Genomic DNA, 19,379 nt, shown 5'->3' with positions numbered 1-19,379 from the left:
CGGCTGAAAAAGTTGTGCCCCTTCCCTGAGTGGTCATGGGGACGTCTTAACACCTCTGCCATTGCTACTTATTCTGCAGATCACGCCTCAATATCATATTTAATATTGATGGGCAAACAAGCTGGAACAGCAAGCTGGGAAAACAAATTGGAAAAACAAGCTGGAAAAACAAGCTGGGAAAACAAACTAGAAAAACAAACTGGAAAAACAAGCTAAGTCTACTGTATAATAAACAATAAATATAACATAAAGGGAATATCACGGTGTAATATGCAAAATCAATGGAATAAATCGTCACGGCAGAGGCGATACGAAGCCTCGAAGGACACCTGAAATATCGTACTATGTGTTACAAAAATATCATATTTACAGTTCAACCCAAAAACCACAATACTGACTCATACCGACAGTATATAAAAAAAAATCAAGACGTATACTCATATCATCTGTATACTGTACACCCAAAAAAAAAAAGAAAGAAAAAAAAAAAGACAACTCATATTTACACAGAAAACTTTACTCATATCTACAGTATAACGCAAAACCAGGACTTCAACGTATGCTACAGTGTACGCAAAAACCAAGATCTCGACTCATGTCTACAGTATAACCCCCCAAACAAGGCCCCGACGTACCTGTAGCCGCCGTATTTTCTCCTCCTGACGGCGACGCAGACACAGATGATGAATGCTGTAGCAAGGAGCAGGGCACTGACCACCCCCGCCACGATGTGTACGTCCAGCCAGGCGTCCACACTCCTGGTCACGCTGGGCGGCACCTCCTGCACCGACTCCGCCGCGATGAAGCCTGGGGAAGAGGCGCTTTTTAGACCAGGGGCAGATCCAGCTGTTTTCAGAAAGGGGGGAAGGGTATTTTCCATTCTTTCTCCATTGACGACAAGCATGCGTTTAAAACTGATAGCAGTAGTTAATAATTACAGTATATATACATTATCACAAATTATTTTAAATCCATAATGAACAAAGCTTCATTCACGAGGTCGGATTCATACAACTGGAGCTTCGGAACATGTACTGCTGTTTTTCATTCAATAGTTCTTTATCCTTGTTACAAAGAGAGAGAGAGAGAGAGAGAGAGAGAGAGAGAGAGGTACAACACATCTTGACCTCCATCATTGTCCTTGTTGGCAACCAAATTCGGCTTTTTTCTTTCTCTTTCTTTTTGTTTTCTGATGGAACTCTGCCACTCAAACAACATAAGCCTTATTTATAAAGCAGGGATGAGTCTCCTAGGTTACTATACTATTTTCATTTCAGTTTGGCCTAAAATTGCCATCTCACCATCTTGAAAGCTGAATTGTAACGATAAATTAAGCCCAGAATACTATGATGCTAGTCACAAAGAAATGTGAAAAGTATGTAAACCAGTAGCATAACTCTCTCTCTCTCTCTCTCTCTCTCTCTCTCATTGAGTGAAGATCAGCTACAATGAAAAAAAAATTATTCGTGCACCGAATGCTAAACGCCCGCCAGAATATGCTATTGGCCAAGTTACAAGCTACTTACAAACCAAATGTGAAAAAAAAAAATCAAAACTCTACGGCATTCAGTCAGCACGTTTCAAAAAAAGGTCAGTCCATATTAACTGAAAGAAAAGCACTGGGGGGTCGAATGCTAATCGGCCGCCAGAATATGCTGTTGGCCAAGTTACAAGCGCGGCCCCCCAGGAGGGGGACAGATGGTGGCGCCCCTCCCTAGGGGGCGGGGGGCTTCACACCCCTGGGGTGGTCGGGGGCGACACAACCCCCGGAGTGGTCGGGGGGCCCCCACTCCCCCCAGGAGACCCTGGGTGGTGGTGCCCCCCCGGGGGGTGCTGGAAGATTTTGGCTATATCTTGGTACCCTTAAGGTTTCATGTTGATTGCTCAAGCCGTTCAAGAGATTATAATGGTGCTAAAGACGGGCAATAAAAACTAGCTGACCTTTGGCAGCCATTTTAGTGGCCTTGACCTTGATCCCGAGTATCCGTTTTCCAACTCGTCAAAGATTTTGGCCATATCTTGATACCCTGAAGGTTTCACGTTGATAATTCAAGCCGGTCATGTGATACGATGGTAACAGATAAGCTACACACACAATTGTAACAGATACACACACACACACACACACACACACACACACACACACACACACACACACAATCGTCTGTCAAATATGCCTACACTTGTGGATCAAAAGTATTCTGATTTTCTTCCCTAAGCTCACCTAACAACCCTGGCCTAATTAAGCTAACCTAACTAATCCAGGGTAATCAATCTAACCTCAATCAACTACGCAAACAAGGAGCTTAACTGTCCGAAACTGCAATAATTACTCTCGAAGCTCACCTTCCTCAAAGCTCACCTCCCTCAAAGCTCACCTCCCTTGAAACTCACCTCCCTCAAAGCTCACCTCCCTCAAAGCTCACCTCCCCCGAAGCTCACCTCCCTCGAAGCTCACCTCCTTCGCTGCCCTTGGTCGCCACTCTGTATACAACGGTGGTGTCTCCGGCAGTGGAAGCGGCCGTGATCCTCAGCAGGTGCCATGAAGATGAGGTCAGGTCACACACGCCAAGGTCACTCGTGTCGCGGGTCACGTGAGGGTTTAGGGACGTCCACCCACCCTTGGAGACGTCCCTGCTCTGCTCAACCTGGCGAAGAAGTCAGACGTGAGAGACTGAACTGTGAGGATGCCCTAAGTGACATCATCATCATCATCATCATCATCATCATCGTATTTTTGGCCGAGATGATCCTGGTGTAGAAGTGAAACATACGAGACCCAACTTTGGGAACACTCAGTGACACCATAACCACCATCATTATCATCATCATCATCATCATCATCATCACCATCATCATCATCATCATCATCATCATCATCATCATCATCATCATCATCACCATCATCATCATCATCATCATCATCATCATCACCATCATCATCATCATCATCACCATCATCATCATCATCATCATCATCATCATCATCACCATCATCATCATCATCATCATCATCATCATCATCACCATCATCATCATCACCATCATCATCATCACCATCATCATCATCACCATCATCATCATCATCATCATCACCATCATCATCATCATCACCATCATCACCATCATCATCATCATCATCACCATCATCATCATCATCATCATCACCATCATCATCATCATCATCACCATCATCATCATCATCATCACCATCATCATCATCATCATCATCATCATCATCACCATCATCACCATCATCATCATCATCATCATCATCATCATCATCATCATCACCATCATCACCATCATCATTATCATCATCATCATAAAATTGGTTTAAATTAGTCTGGTGTACAAATCAGACATATGAGACCGAACTGTGGCAATACCCGAAGTGACACCACAACCATCATCATCATCATCATCATCATCATATTTTTGGCTGAGATTGTCCTGGTGTAGAAGAGACTGAATTTTGGGAATACTACAAGTGACATCATAAACATTCTCGTACCAATTCTCAATCTCATATTATCACTGTTATCATGATTGTGTCAGCATCCTCTCGTATATTACAGTATGTCGGTATTAATATTGAGAGTGGTGGTCATGTGGAGTATATGGAGAATGAGAGATTGGCTAGGAGAATGTATGTATCTGAGCGAGGAGGAGAGCGAGAGGGGAAGGTGGAGATCGAGGATGAAGGGATGGGATGGAGAGGTATATAAATGAGGGTGATTTGAAGGGAGGGCAGCTTGATGGCGGAGGATAGCTCTGTCAAAATCAGTGTAAGGCGAGGGCAACGTTACCTTCCAGTGTGTAATGGGGCAGCCAACTTCCGGCCAGGTGTAGAGGCGTAGTGTGACGCAGGTAGAATTGACCTCCACCAGCTGGGCAGGGTCGGGGCGTCCAGGGGCTGTCACAGGAAGACTAGCAATTAGCGTAACTTAATTGCCTGCCTCAATGACCCCCGTGTACAGACCATTCCAGGTTACAATTACACTAGGCTCGTATTCTCATTGGTTAAGCAAGCTCCCTAACACCTCTTCCTTAACGATTTAGTTTTGGATACGGCTAGTTTCTATTAGCTTGTATGTTGTTCATGCTTAGTATGTGGTATCTCAATGATTTAAAGTACACGCAAGAGGAAAGTAACGAGCAATAAGCAAAATAAATTGCTTAGGAACAGGTGTTAGGGAGCTTCCTAAATGGACGAGAATAATGGCTCTAGACTCACCTTTCCACACCTGCCGAGCGTCAAACTAACTTCATCACCTGTAATTAAAATTCTTACCTGGAAGAGTTGTTGTTACAGGTGACGAAGTTAGAGTGAGGGAGTATGGTCAGATGTGGATGGGTGTAATTCGTGAGAGTGAAAGTATTCGTAACTTGAAATACACTACAATGGACAATTATTATTCTAAACCTTCTCTTGTAATTGATCATACATTTAAAAGTTTCAATTAGTATGTGTCTAATGGGGAATATTCAAGGTGTTTAGGGGCCGTCAGAGGAAGAGTAGGGCCTAGGAAAAGTTCCCTGCTTTCATAAACCTCGTGTACTTGATAGGCGTAAGTATAAACCTTCCCCCTCCATCACTAATCTCACATTCAGAGACTTCAATTCGTGAGCGAGTGTCCATGGCGTAATATATCCAATCTTTACAGGCAGACAAAAGTTTGCCTACAATTCCATTGCTTCTGCATCACACTCAGGACATGTCCGTCACTTTCCTTCCTGAGGCATCATATCAGAGCATCATACGTGGCCAGAGAAATACGTATATCAGACCCCTTCCAGCGTAGCAATATTAGCCAGCAGCAGAACGTGAGAAACACAAGATAGTAGCTGAAGTTATGTCCCCGAGAATAGTAGCAGTAGCAGTAGTAGTAGCAGTAATAGTAGTAGTAGTAGGAGTAGTAGTAGTAGTAGGAGTAGCAGTAGCAGTAGTAGTAGTAGTAATAGTAGTAGTAGTAGTAGTAGTAGTAGTAGTAGTAGTAGTAGTAGTAGGAGTAGCAGTAGCAGTAGCAGTAGTAGTAGTAGTAATAGTAGTAGTAGTAGTAGGAGTAGTAGTAGTAGGAGTAGCAGCAGCAGTAGTAGTAGTAGTAGTAGTTGTTGTTGTTGTTGTTGTTGTTGTTATTCTGGTCTCAGTGGACTGTAGGAAACCAGCACGTCAACGGTCGCTCCCTATTGTCCTTTGTTGAATCTGTGTTGCTGCTTTAATGAAATTGCAGTCTATTTTAATAGTAATGCTTGAAGTGAGTGTATTGTGATGGTGATGGTATAATATTTTGGGTATACTGGAGCGTTAGTGAGCTTTGTCTTGGCATTGTGTCTGTACGAGGGATCTAAAAGAGAAGCTTCGGAAGGACTACGAAGAATGAGGTACTGTACTTACGGCTGCCCAGTGTGGTGGCCAGAAGGACAGGGCTGGGTGGACTGGTGCCCTGGCTGTTCCACGCGGTGAGGTAGAGGTGGTGAGGCGCTCCACACGGCAGACCTCGCACCACTGCACCTGTACCACCTCTATCAACACGCACCTCCATCCACTCACCCGCCCTTACCCGGTGGTGCACCGTGTACCCTGTTGGAGACACATTATGACTGCAATGTCTGTGTTTTGGGTTGTCTCTGTCTCTAAACACACACACACACACACACACACACACACACACACACACACACACACACACACACACACACACTGTAATAATATATAATACATAAAGCGGTAGTTACATGTGTCCTTCTCTTGCCATTACATGTGGCATTTTTTAGGTCCTTCTCTTGCCATTAAGTCGGGTATAACATGCAGGTAAACTGCCTAGTAAAGTTTCATTGCTGCCTATAAAAATGATTTGCCAGTTTTGCTCTACTTACAGAACCTGTTGCATTTTAATGCAGTATTATTATGGGGCATTACGGACATATAACGAAGACTCACTGTACACATGGTGCTGGAGAGGGGGGCCTTCATGTGGTAGCACTGATAGAACCGGGCGGCTCAGTTACCTGGTAATATAAACATCCTTCACCTACATCCCTGTCCCCTGAGAGGAGGATGGTGGACTGCAGGAGGATAGTTAAGGCTGCAGTCCACCGGGTTCACGTTGTGATAGTCCTGGGTCTGCAAGAACTTGACTACTCGTACACGCAGGCTATCGATTTCTCCACAATATTTAGTATAAATTTTCGTTTCCTCTTCCTTCTGCCTACGGGTGACTTTACACTCCCTCTTCTGTCTTTCCTTCACTCTTTCCTCTTCCTTCTGCCTATGGGTGACTACACTGAGTGACATGCCAAATGGTATCCTGTACACCAGGAAACCATATACTACTTTAGGTGGTAACCATGTAACTGAATTATGGGGCCTGGTGGTTTAGTGGGTAATTAAGGCGCTCCAATCGGATTGAGCCTGTGTAGATTAATATCCAAGGATGGTTGCGGTTTATTGGTCACGTAATGCTACTCAGGGATGAGTGAGGCTGATCACTCTCATCTTTAATGTCAGGACTAACTTGCTTAGCCCTGGGCTCCTACTCTCCTCATGGGGCGGCATAGGATTGGATGATGGATGGATGGATGGTAATCATCTGTTACTGTACAGACGCTAAATTAAGGTCCGTCACTCAGATTGCTTATGCTGCTGCTGCTGTTGTTGTTGTTGTTCCTTCTTGTTATCTCCAGACCCATTTATTCAGGCTTCTCAAACTGAAGGGTTTAGATACAGCCTTCACAACCCCTTCACTTCTAGGACGCTCTCTGAAGCTGAATAAAATCGTCTTGAGGCAGCAAGGTGCCACTGAAAAAGACGTCACTGGACTGAAGGGGTTCATCTCTCAGCTCACCTTAGATGGGTGTTGCGCCTTCCCCACTTCTTACTTTGTACACAGGTAATTAACGTCTCTCACCTGTAATGGGTGCTGTACCATGCGTTAATACACACACACACACACACACACACACACACACACACTAAAATAACCTCTCAACTTCTGTAAAATGGGTACTCCTCCATCGCCATTTACTACTACTACTACTATTACTATATAGTACTACTACTACTACTACTACTACTACTGCACACACACACACACACACACACACACACACACACACAACCTCTCAGCTTACCTAGAATGGGTGCCCCTCCATCGCCAGTGGGTGTAATGGTCAGGTTGAGGGTGTGGTGGGTGGCGTGTGCTAGTGCCAGGGTGGGCGGTGGTGGTGGGGTGAGAGCAACAACTTGGTGGGTCACTCTGTCCTCCCCCACACTGTTTCGCACCCAGCATGTGTAGTTCTCAGTCTCCCTCACAGCTGCGGTATACACGATGCTGTTACTGATGCTACTATACGCTTTTCATTTTAACTTGGCCTAAAATTGCCATCTCTCTCTCTCTCTCTCTCTCTCTCTCTAGAACGCTGAGTTGTAACGATAGATTAACTCTAGAATTAGATGTTAGTTACGAAGCAGTGTTATGGAATGAATGCGTTATACACGATGTTCTTACTGATATTGCTAAACTATTTTCACCTTAACTTGGCCTAAAACTGGTAACTCTTCATCTTGAATGCTCAGTTCTAATGACTGATTAATACTAGAATAAGATGCTAGTCACGAAGAAGTGCTATGGAAAGGACGCAGAGACAGGCATTATCCTATACTGCCACAGAGCTATGTAAAATAAACAGCAAAAGGACGATTATCTAGGTCCGTCCACACGAGCAGGCAATGCCTGACGGGCACTGCCTGCTGAGCGTATATCTCTCGCTTCTTTAGCAGTGTTACCAGATCGAGCAGTTTCTGGCGGCCATTGGTCACTACCGGGCACACTTGTTTTGTTGTCCACACAGCAAGCATTGCCTCAACAACTGGCAAGGGTGTGATAGATAGATTGCCAGTGGTTTCCCTGATTATGACGTCATCTACGCTCGTGCCCGCCAGCCACCTTCTAAATGTGTGAATTGGAATGTGATCTGGTATCAATGTTTGTCCGTCGGGCACTGTCCGCTCGTGTGGACGGGGCCTTACTGTCCTCCTCTCTGTTACATAAATACTTCCAGTATCGCCATACTCTGCATAAATAACCTATAAAACGACACTAACCAGCCATATTTGCTTCGTCACCACTTGGCTCAGTCAGTGGTTAAAGTGATGGGCAAGTGTATAATGCAGAATAATCCTCGACTGTGCCTGCATACAGTAGGTGAAGTGAACAAGAAGGATAACATGGAAATATGGTCAAGAACTGGTGACTTTAGACCACTGTGCAACGTGCTGTGATTGGTTCTTGAAATGGAGGTTGATTCTGGCAGTGGGTAAGTCAGTTGGCTGTTCCTTACTGTCACTCTGACTCGAGTCCAAGTGAAGGTGGGACACAGTGACCCTTAAATGAAACGAATTACGGCAGCCTGTACTGGGGCACTTGTATCTGGAAAGGAGTAAAATGGGCCTGGCTATTTTTTCACCCACCTGTGAGATGAAGGTCCCCCCCTGGCAATGGCTGAGTCAGTTGGCTGCTCTGTACTGTCACGCCGGCTCGTGTCCAAGTGATGGTGGGGGGCGGCGACCCCAACCCCCGACACCCCAGGGTCACTCCAGATCCCGCACCAACCCTCCAGGTCCTGCCTCCACCCACAGCCACGGGGGAGTACCTCGACTTGGGGGAGGGCAGGGCGGTCATCTTGGGTGAGGCGTTGCCTTCACCCGCTGCTGTTGTGGCCGTCACCCACACCTGCAATGCCAACACTTGTCCGTCCTATGAGACGTGTTTGTACAAAGAAAGACAAAATTTCAATATCTACTCCACAATTCGGGCATGTAATTATGTATGTATGGCCAGAGACTGCAGTTCACATACTATTCCACCGTATCCATTTCACACTACTGTAGAATCATGTACTACCTATGTGTGTAAGGCCGGGAAGAAAAGTTTGCTTACTCTTCCAGTGCGATTTTAAACTGCTTCAGGCCTGTCTGTCACTTTCCACCCTGACGAATTTGCGAATTATGTGTATGAGAATCAGTGGCGTACCGAGGGGGGGGGGCATGTGGCCGTGCCCCCCCTCTTTTTCATTTTATATATATATATATATATATATGTTTATTTATTACAGTACTAAAGTTGTTTGATCGAAATGTGAGCGTTTGACTTTTAGTAGTATAAGGTTACTGGAGAGACTGAGTCATAACTCAGTGGCACAGAGTACTTAAAACCGACTTTAGAATATGCTACATTTAAGTCGTATACCCACTCCATATGGCCTCCAAATGATCATAAAATTGGCCAAAATGAACAATTTTCTCGGGGGGGGGGGGGCTTACAGCACTCCCCAGAACCCCCATGCTGTACGGGCTCGCTGCCCTTGCCAAAGTCATGGGCTGCACAGTTATAAAGATATTAAAAAAAAAGCCCCCCCCCTACCTTTTCAACTTTCTGGGTACTCCACTGATGAGAATCGTCTATAGGCAGAGGAATATACGAAGCCACTTTCAGCATAGAAATATTTCTCAGTAGAGGAAAGTCAGAAGTATAGGTGCAATATTAGACGACCTTTTGTAGCGGCATCAAGTGTGGGCACAGAACCATACCAAGCTTCCGTCAGCTTCGGAATATAACCCAGTAGTAAAAAAGAGAGAATTTAAAGAGGTAAAATGTTTGGCAAACTTTCACCCTATTATTTCACTGTGACAAATTTCAGGTCACTAAAAGTAGCAGTAGTTCAGTGAAAATAAGTAAGAAAGGGAAAAATAGAGTAGCTTTAGGGCTTCATAATATTATAGGTGAAGAAATTTTAAGTTTTGTTTCATAGTCCAGTTAGTGGTAGAAGTAAACTCGGCCACGACTCTCACCTGCTCACACATGTCCAATACTCCATTACTTTAACTTCACCTGCAACTATAATTCTACTCTGGAATGGACTACAGTGCCAGGTGATGGAGTTAAAGTGACGGTGTATGGGCAGGTGTGGTAGGGTGTAAGCAGTGGCTGAGAAATTCTATGTTAATGTAAGTATGATTAGCCTACTGACAAGAGGGTACAGCGTATAGGACGTCGAAATAATCCAATGACACAGCCTTGACGTGGTTAATATTTCAAGCCGTATACGAATGTGATGGCTACATTGCACTGTCACCTTAGAAAACAGCTTAATACATTATTACAGTTCACTACAGTCATGTCTCCTCAGCTACAGAGAAATTTGTCAAGCTGAAGTGATTAAATATTGCCTCTTTTTAACCTCTTCTTTACGAGAGGGCTTTTTCTAATATAAAATCATCTAGAAGTGGCAAGAACGTACAAAAAATAAACTCCTTGATATCCACTAGGGTCGTATTCTCGCACATATATACGACCCATTCCCCGTTGTAACGCTGACATGAATTTACAGGATGAACTAGGCACACAGGGAAATTCTGCACTCACATTTCCTTAACCATCTGGATAAAGGAAAATATATTAATCTACGATAATTTCCCTCTCGTACCCAAGATCCTTATCTATCTTTTTTTTTCTTTTTATGCGAGGAAGAAGAAACCAAAGGCCATGAGCCCGCAGTAACAGTTCCCTCCAAGAGAAAAACAAAATACAATAGAGAGCCAAATTCAAGATCCGATCATTTTGAGATGCCTGGACACACTGCGTTTGAAAGACTGGAGATCATAGGCAGCAGGAAATACAGACAGAGGGAGACAGTTCCAGAGTTGACCTGTTGCATAAATGAAAGACTGGGAGTAACGGTTAACTCTTGCATTAGAAAGATGGACAGAAAAGGGATGAGAGTTTGCTGCCAGACGGGTGCTACGCACCCGTCGTAGAGGTGGAGGAATGCAAGCAGACAGTTCAGAGGAGCAGTGACCATTAAAGTAGCGATAGAAAAGAGATAAAGATGCAACAGTGCGGCGAAGAGACAGAGGTTGAAGGGAGTCAGCAAGAGGAGGAGAGTTAATGAGATGAAAAGCCTTTGACTCCACCCTATTGAGAAGAGCTGTATGTGGGGAGCCTCACCACACATGAGAGTTGTACTCTACACAGGGGCGGATAAAACCCCTGTATAGAGTCAACAATTGTGCAGGGGTAAAAAAAGGGCGGAGTCGGCTTAGCACACCCAATCTCTTGGAAGCATATTTTACAAGAGATGTAATATGATCTTTCCAAGATAAGTCCCGAGTAAATGAAACCCCAAGCATGTTCAAGGATGATGCAGGATTAAGCTGAATATTATCAAACATTAGTGGGTATACCCGTGGAAGATTTTGTCGGGTTGATAGGTGTAAGAACTGAGTCTTAGATGCATTACAAACAACCATATTATTTTTACCCCAGTCAGAGATATGAGCCAAGTCAGACATTAGCTGTGCCATAGCCTCATCCCTTGTTTGTTGAAGTAACTGTTGATATGGGCGTTGCGGGAACCGAATGGAAAGGTGAAGGGTGGAGTCATCAGCGTATGAGTGGATAGGGTTAGATGTACAGCTTAGGAGATCATTGATGGATAAAAGGAAGAGAGTTGGTGATAGGACAGAACCCTGAGGAACACCACTGTTGATAGATCTAGGAGAAGAACGATGGCCGTCTACAACAGTGGCTATAAAACGACCAGAAAGGATGCTAGCGATGAAGGCACAGATAGAAGGATAGAAACCATAAGAGGGCAGTTTGGAAATTAAAGATTTATGCCAGACTCGATCGAAAGCCTTTGAGATGTCAAGTGCAATGGCAAAGCTTTCGCCAAAGTCCCGAAAGGAGGATGACCAGGAGTCTGAAAGATAGGTGAGAAGATCGCCAGTGGAGCGTCCCTGACGGAACCCGTACTGACGATCGGAAAGAAGGTTGTGATAGGAAAGATGCCTTAAAATTTTTCTATGGAGAATTGACTCAAAAACTTTTGAAATACAGGACGTTAAAGCAATTGGACGATAGTTGGAGGGTTGGGAGTGGTCACCCTTCTTTGGGACTGGCTGAATGAGAGCAAACTTCCAGCAAGAAGGAAAGGTACAAGTTGACAGACATAGGCGAAAGAGTTTGCCTAGGCAGGGTGTAAGCACAGAAGCACAGTTCTTGAGAACAACAGGAGGGACCCCATCAGGCCCATATGCCTTGTTAGTACTGAGGCCAGTGATGGCAGAAAATACATCAACTGAAGAAATTTTAATGTCAGCCATGAGGAAGTCAGAGGGGGGAAGTGATGGAGGAACAGCACCCGAATCGTCTAAGGTGGAATTGGAGGAGAAAGTCTGTGCGAAGAGATCTGCTTTATCAGTAGAAGAAATAGCTACAGAACCATCAGAGTAGAAAAGAGGAGGGAAGGATGATGAGGTAAAGTTGTTAGAAAGATTTTTGGCAAGGTACCAGAAGGAGCGGGAGGAATTCGAGTTCGAGAGTTGAGAGCATTTAGTGTGGATGAAATTATTTTTAGTAGAGCGAAGAACAGACTTAGCACGATTCCTGGCAGAAACGTAAAGATGATGTGATTCAGGGGTGGGTTGGCTCCGGTACCTTTTGTAGGCCCTCTCCTTGTTGCGGACAGCATTAGAACAAGCGTGATTAAACCAAGGCTTTCTTGCGTTATTCAAAGGATATGAGAAAGGAATGTATGCTTCCATGCCCAAGAGAATAACCTCCGTAATGCGCAAGGCACACTCAAATGGCTCCCGGCCATGGAAGCAATAATCATTCCAGGGAAAATCAAAGAAGTACTGCCTGAGGGCCTCCCAGTCCGCGGCTCCAAAATGCCACAGACGACGTTTCCCTGGAGGGTCCACAGGCCGTACCGGTTAAGGTAATAAGGTTGTGATCGGAGGAGCCCAATGGAGAGAAAAGATTAACAGAGTAAGCAGAAGGATTAGTTGTGAGGAAGAGGTCAAGTATGTTGGAGCTCTCTCCAAGGTGGTCAGGGATACGGGTAGGGTGCTGTACAAGCTGCTCTAGGTCATTAAGGATAGAAAAGATGTAGGCTTGTTCACCAGGTGGATCCGTGAAAGGAGAGGAGAGCCAAAGGTGGTGGTGAACATTGAAATCTCCTAGAATGGAGATTTCAGAGAAAGGAGAAATGGATAGAATGTGTTCCATTGTAGAAGTAAGATAGTCGAAGAATTTTTGATAGTAGAATTAGGGGATAAGTAAACAGCACAGATATATTTAGTCAGAGAATGACAGGAAAGCCGAAGCCAGAGTGTAGAGAATTCAGAAGAATAGAGTTCAGGAACACGAGAGCAAGATAAGTCGTTGCGTATATATACACAACAGCCACCTTTGGCTTTGAAATGAGTATAGAGAAAGTAGGAGGATACAGAAAAGGGTTTGCTGTCAGTTGCCTCAGACAGCTGAGTCTCCGTTAGAAAAAGGTGAGGTTTAGAGGAGGAGAGGTGGTGCTCAACAGAGCAAAAGTTAGAGGAAAGGCCACGAATGTTGCAGAAATGAAGAAGAAAAGAGTCAGACAGTGGTTCCAGGCACCTCGAGTCATCACCGGAAGAGAGGCGGATGGTGGGGGCATTTATGGTCCCCCTCCCCCTGGGGACTCCGAGGCTTGGTGAAGAGACGCCATTTTTGTTGATTTTTGAATAGGAAATGTAGTGTGTACTGTGCATGTAGTTTGGTGTAGATAGTTAGAGAAATTTGTACTGGTGAGCATGCTGGCCTACTCTCTGTGTAATTGAGACACTGAAAAAGTTCAGCAAAGAGGGATGGTCAGGAACTAGTCCTGAGGGCTGATGAAACGGGAGCTCCAGCACTCCCTGTCATCAGCTTTCCATCAACCTCGGGAGTACTGCCCTGCTTGACTGGTGTTACAGTGTACTCCTATCTATCTGTCTATCGATCGATCTATTTACTTATTTTTTTGTAGAGGAAACAAGAGGCATGAGAAGACTTAAGACCTGTCCTTCCTGCAAGTCTGAGTTACGAGCGGGAATTAGTCGTAGTAGTAGTAGTAGCTGTTGTTATGGTTGTTCTCTAGGCAGTCTGGCCGAACAGCCCCGAGTCCCTTAGGAAGGCCATGGCCGAGACCGGGCTTTCTCACAGAGCTCTCAAAGTGTGTATATTGTGTTGTTGGCGTAGGTGTCTGTGTGCAATGCAGTCTTCCATAATGTGCTTAATAGTGTGGGATGCTGTGTTACATCCTGGACAGGCATCAGCGACAGGGTCATCCAGCCTCTTTTGGTAGCTTAAAAGGGCTGGATGGTGCCCAAATCTCAACCTGGCCAGGTGGACCCTGTCCTCACGAGGGAGATAGGATTCAGAAGGGTGGATGTCAGGAGACCGTGCATGCAGCTGTGTGTTGTCTTTAAGTAACTGAATGGAGCGGCAAGTGATCTGAGTGTGGATATGCTTCTGGAAGCTGGTCTGAGGTGGGCGAGGGGGAAGAGATGACAGTATTTGTGTATGATATCGTGTGCTGGGTGTTGTTTTGATGTTCCTTGGTGGGGGTGGATGTGCTGCCATGTAATGTAGTGGATGTTGTGGGTTTGTGGAGGCTGCAGCAAGAAACTGGGTGCCTCTCATGTCTAGGTGATCCTTGACTATGAGGACTTTGGTTTCCTGATATAGGTGGTCTGTGGGTGTAGTAGCTGTGCAGCCTGTGATTATTTTTAGGGCCTTGTTCTGTATGGTCTGTAGTGTTGTAGTGTGTTTTGGTGAGGTTAGGAGCCCAGGCAGGGCTTGCATAATTCTTCACTGATCGTATGTATTGTTTGCATACTGTGGTGGTGGTGGTTTCTTTGTTGTGTCCGAATGTTGTATGGACAAGTGACCTCAAGGCACTGGGTCTTGGTGTTATTTTATTTTTAATGTTTGTGATGTGGTGTTTAAATGACATTGATGTATTGTATGGTACACCAAGGATTTTGTGTGTGTGTGTATGTGTGTGTGTGTGTGTGTGTGTGTGTGTGTGTGTGTGTGTGTGTGTGTGTGGTAGGGGAGTGTTGTTTGTGGTGAGATTTGGGATGTGACTGTGTTCTGCTGTCCAGTTTGTGAGATGGGTCACTGTAGATTTGGCTGGGGCTATTTTGAGCCTGTTTGTGGTGAACCATTCATGCAGTGTGCTGAGGTAAGGTTGGAGGATATTAGAAGCTGTGTTTGCATTTTGGTGCGTACATGTAAGTGTTATGTAATCTGCATAGGAAGCTATGTGAATCTGTGGTGTGTGAGGTATGGGTATGTCGTGCATGTATGGGTTAACCCTTTAACTGCGGGTATTGTTTTGGTCTGACTGTCCTCTCCCGCGGGAGTTTCAGCCAAATGTAAACAAACCTTTAAACCTTAATAACTCTGCACAGAATAAAGCTAGAGAAAAAAATAAGGTACCATTAGAAAGTACTAACCTTCAGCTTTCCATTGATGTAGGTTTCATGACTTTGTTGACTTTCACAGGACGGGGAGAGCCGTTAGAAGTGAGGGGTGTGAAATAACTATTTTACGCCCCACACACCAGTACCAAATGCCAACCACTCTCTCATAATAGTAATATAAACATATATGAACACTGTACATACGATAAACACCCACTCTGTGTTCACTGAGGTAGGTAAAAGGCACTTCCCTGCGGCTGCGCCCGCTCTTCACTCCGGCTGCGCCTCACTTCACTGCGGCGGCACCCGCTCACTGACGTTTCATGCGATCTTTTCATTCTTTCTAACTTCTAATATTATTTTACATATAATATGGGCAATGTACATTATATTTACAATGCACTTATTACTATATTGTGTCACTGGCGCATCACAGAATTACATAAGTGCTGCAGAATTCCACAAGTGCCGCAGATTCTCTTATTACAATATCACTTATTATACTGGCCAATATTTCCTTTTTTTTCTAGGCAAAATATCCCTTATTACTACATTATCCATTATACAATTATTGGCAAAGCACGTCACTGTCGCATCACTATATATCACTGTCACTTTCAGTATTTACTCAGAGAGTGGTACTCGGCAAAGCACGGACTTACACATAGAGCGACTTGGCATTCAAGGCACTGGTGTGTGCTCATTTTTCTCGTCCTAGGCCTCCGTGTGGTGGTAGAACATACTCTGCAGCGGCCCTGTGACAACCTGCCGCCTGCTGTAGGAGGCAATTTCACAAGCTGGTGCCGGCTCATGTAATTGCGGCACTCAAGACGGTCAGGTTGTGTGTCAGAGTGTCGCCTTGGGATCAATGCCGTCACCTGACCAAATCGTGCAAGTAGCTGCTGCACGACAGTCTTCGAAAACTGTCTCAGTGATGGTTGCCTTATGCCCCCGACTTGTGTCTTGTAGAGAATGAAGGCGTTGAGCATGCACATATCGAGCATGTGCAGGCAAGCCTTCCTGTACCATCGGGTGTTTCTCCTGAGACAGTCGATTTCGCCAATCATCATATCAGACTTATCAACAAGTCTCATATTTACATTATAATCAATGACGGCATCAGGCTTCATGATTGGCTCTCCCGTCCTGTAGCTGACCTTCCCAGTTCTCTTCAATTCCCCATTGTGGATGGTGCTGATCATATTCACGACCTTCTTGTCATGCCACCTGATCGCAAGAAGCTTGTCTGACTTCTTCAGGTGAACATCTCCCCTGGATGATGATGATGCTTCAGGGAAACTAGGCCACTCTTTCCTATAGCTCCGTACAGTGCCAACAGTGCCAATGCCGTGTTCAGCAAGGTATCTGGAGAGTTTCGGTGCTGTGTAATAATTGTCTGTGTACAGCACATGATTACCACCAAAATACCTCTCCATCAGCACTTATACAACGGAGCCAGAGAAGCCAAGGGGGTCTTTCCTGTTCACATCGATTGTGCTAGCCGAGTAAATGACAAAATCAAGGATATACCTCGTCTCACAGTCACACAGCACAAAGAACTTTATCCCAAAGCGGTGGCGTTTGCTGGGGATGTACTGCATGAATTTGAGACGTCCTCTGAACAATACCAGGGATTCGTCTATGACGACTTTCTGCATAGGCCTGAAAAATCGCATAAATCGATCCCTAATCCTGTTGAGAAAATCCCTCACTTTCCACAAAGGGTCAGTTTGGGACGGGTTGTCATTGTCAGCGAAGTGCAGGTATCCTAGCAGCTGTCGGAACCGATCCCGTGACATATACTTCCCGAATATAGGGATAGTAGTTATGTCATCCACGAGCCAGTACTCCTCCAACTCATGTCTCTTTATATGGGGCATCAGAAACATTAGTGCAAAAAACACATACATCTCTCTGATCCCGACAGGCAACCATGACACTTGCTTTGGTGAGCCAATAGGTCCCAGCCCTTCTGCTGCACACTGAGCTGCATACCTATTGGTCTCATCGCTGACATGCTGCACAATTTCATCATCAAGGAAGGCCAGGAAGTAATCAACAAACTCATCACCTGCGTTGCATGGGAAGGCAGGCTGTATTCCAGCATTTGTCATATCAAACGGTGGATTGTGTGGCTGGAAATCTCCACCGTCAGACCAAACAAATGCATCCACTTGCCCTGTGTGTGGTTCAGTGGCAGGGGCAGGTTGCATTCCACTCCTTTCCCCGTGAGAAGGAGCTGATGTGGAGGCAATGGGTGAGGCAGGAGGTGAGGCAGGAGGCAAGCGGGAGGTGGGTGAGGCAGGAGGCAACGGGGAGGGGTGTGAGTGCAGGGGCGGTGAGTCGGGGGGTGGCGCGGGTGAGGGAACTGAGCAGGGGGCAGGCGGGGGGGTTTCTGACCTGGTGCGTGGTGAAACTTGACCCTTTCTACCCCGCTTATCACCTCGCTTATCGCCTCGCTTATCGCCCAGCTTTGCCCTCCAACTGCCACGCATCCCCTTTGTTCTAGGCCTGCCTGCACGGCCTGCACGGCCTGCCTTCCCTCGCTTTGCAGGCTTTGGTAATTCGTACTCCTCAGATGATGTAGACTGAGGAGAGGGCACGACAGATGATGATGATGATGATGTGAGGGCAATAGGGCTAGGGGAACGGGAAATTGATGGGAAATGCGTACTAGGGCCTGGTGTGGGAGATGTGAGCCTGCGCTTCACTCCCTTCCCACGTGCAATACCAGATTTGCCCATAGGAGCCTTTCCTTTCCCAGAGTAAGTTGGGGGTGGTGGGGGGAATCAACACGATCACTTTCATCACTGTCACTATCAATGAAAATGGTTCACCACCAATCACTGCCAAATCATCACTGCTTGCTGTGAGTGTGTCACTTTCACTGCCACAATCAAGAGTAGTACTTACAGTTTTGTCCAGCTCAGTTCTAATTTCAGGAGTGCTCAACCCCTTCTGCCTCGCCGTCGGCAGTTCCTTTACCGGTGTAGAGGTAGAGGGAACACTAGCACTAATCATTGTAGAGGAGGAAGCGAGCGACGATGAGTCGGGACGGAGCGCCATTATCACGCACAGAGCTGGACAGATACTGACTGACGCGGGTCAGGGCAGGGGTGGGGGGGGCCCCCTCGGGGTTGGAGGAGGGAGGTGTGGGATGGCTGGCGTGAAAGAACTCAACAGCTACTCTTGCGTGAGACTATTTGCGCGCCGGGAAAACGCGCGGTGTTCAAAATATTCACGATCATTCCAGAATGACACCCGCGGTTTGGTCCAGTTTTGTCACTGTCATTCTGGAATGACACCCGTGGTTAAAGGGTTAAAGAGTGTAGGGGACAAAACAGATCCTTTGGGGATGCCATTTGTGAAATTTCTGATGTTAGAAGACTGACCAGCAAATGTTACGCGTGCACATCTGCCTGCTAAGTAGTTTGCCAGCCATCATTTTGTGTTATTGTGCATGTTTGTGTTGAGTATTTTGTTTGTGATGTTGTGGCTGGGGATGGCATCAAAAACTTCACTGATATCTAGTGTGGCCAGGAGTGTTCTGTGTGGTGGCCTAGCTGAATTCATGCCATCGAAAACTCTCGGTGTAAGGTCTTGTAAGAAGGGTGTTTGTGGAGTGTAGTGGCCTAAAGGCATGTTGTGATTGGGCTAGGGGAATGTGAGGTGTGACTAGTTGTAGTACTAGTCATTCAGTTACTTGAGAGGGGGTGCAGAGGAGTGTGATGGGTCGGTGTGAGGAAGGTAACGTGGGGTCTTTGTTGGGTTTAGAGATAGTGATGATAATGCCATGCTTCCAGATGTTGGGTATTATGTTGTGTGAGTAGCTGTAGTTTGATATGTTGGTGAGTGCTTGTATGCCTTGTGGTCCAAAGTGTCTAAGGTGAGTGTTGCTTATGTTGTCTGGTCCACAGGCAGATGAGTGCTTAAGATTGCTAATGATGTGATTCGTCTGGTTGTAAGTGAAAGGTGCATAGTCTGGGTCTGTTGGGAACTGCTTCTTACGTCGGATTATACGTCTGTCTTCGGGATGGGGGTTTAGATGGCTGACTTGTGAAAAGTGATTGATGAGAGTGTTAGTCATAGG

The 19,379-nt window shown here is 45.7% G+C and overlaps 1 pseudogene; it reads right to left on the bottom strand.

Moving 5' to 3' along the window:
- The window catches only part of LOC145407427 (cell adhesion molecule Dscam2-like), a 78,220-nt pseudogene that overhangs the window by 26,266 nt on the left and 32,575 nt on the right, over nt 1–19,379 (bottom strand).

The sequence above is a fragment of the Coenobita brevimanus genome, chromosome 73 (genome assembly GCF_032717465.1).
Source record: "Coenobita brevimanus isolate Jiangsu-jjx chromosome 73, ASM3271746v2, whole genome shotgun sequence".
In the NCBI taxonomy this organism is placed as follows: domain Eukaryota; kingdom Metazoa; phylum Arthropoda; class Malacostraca; order Decapoda; family Coenobitidae; genus Coenobita; species Coenobita brevimanus.
The sequence above is the reverse complement of the archived record's forward strand: the minus strand, read 5'-3'. Positions and strand labels throughout refer to the sequence as shown.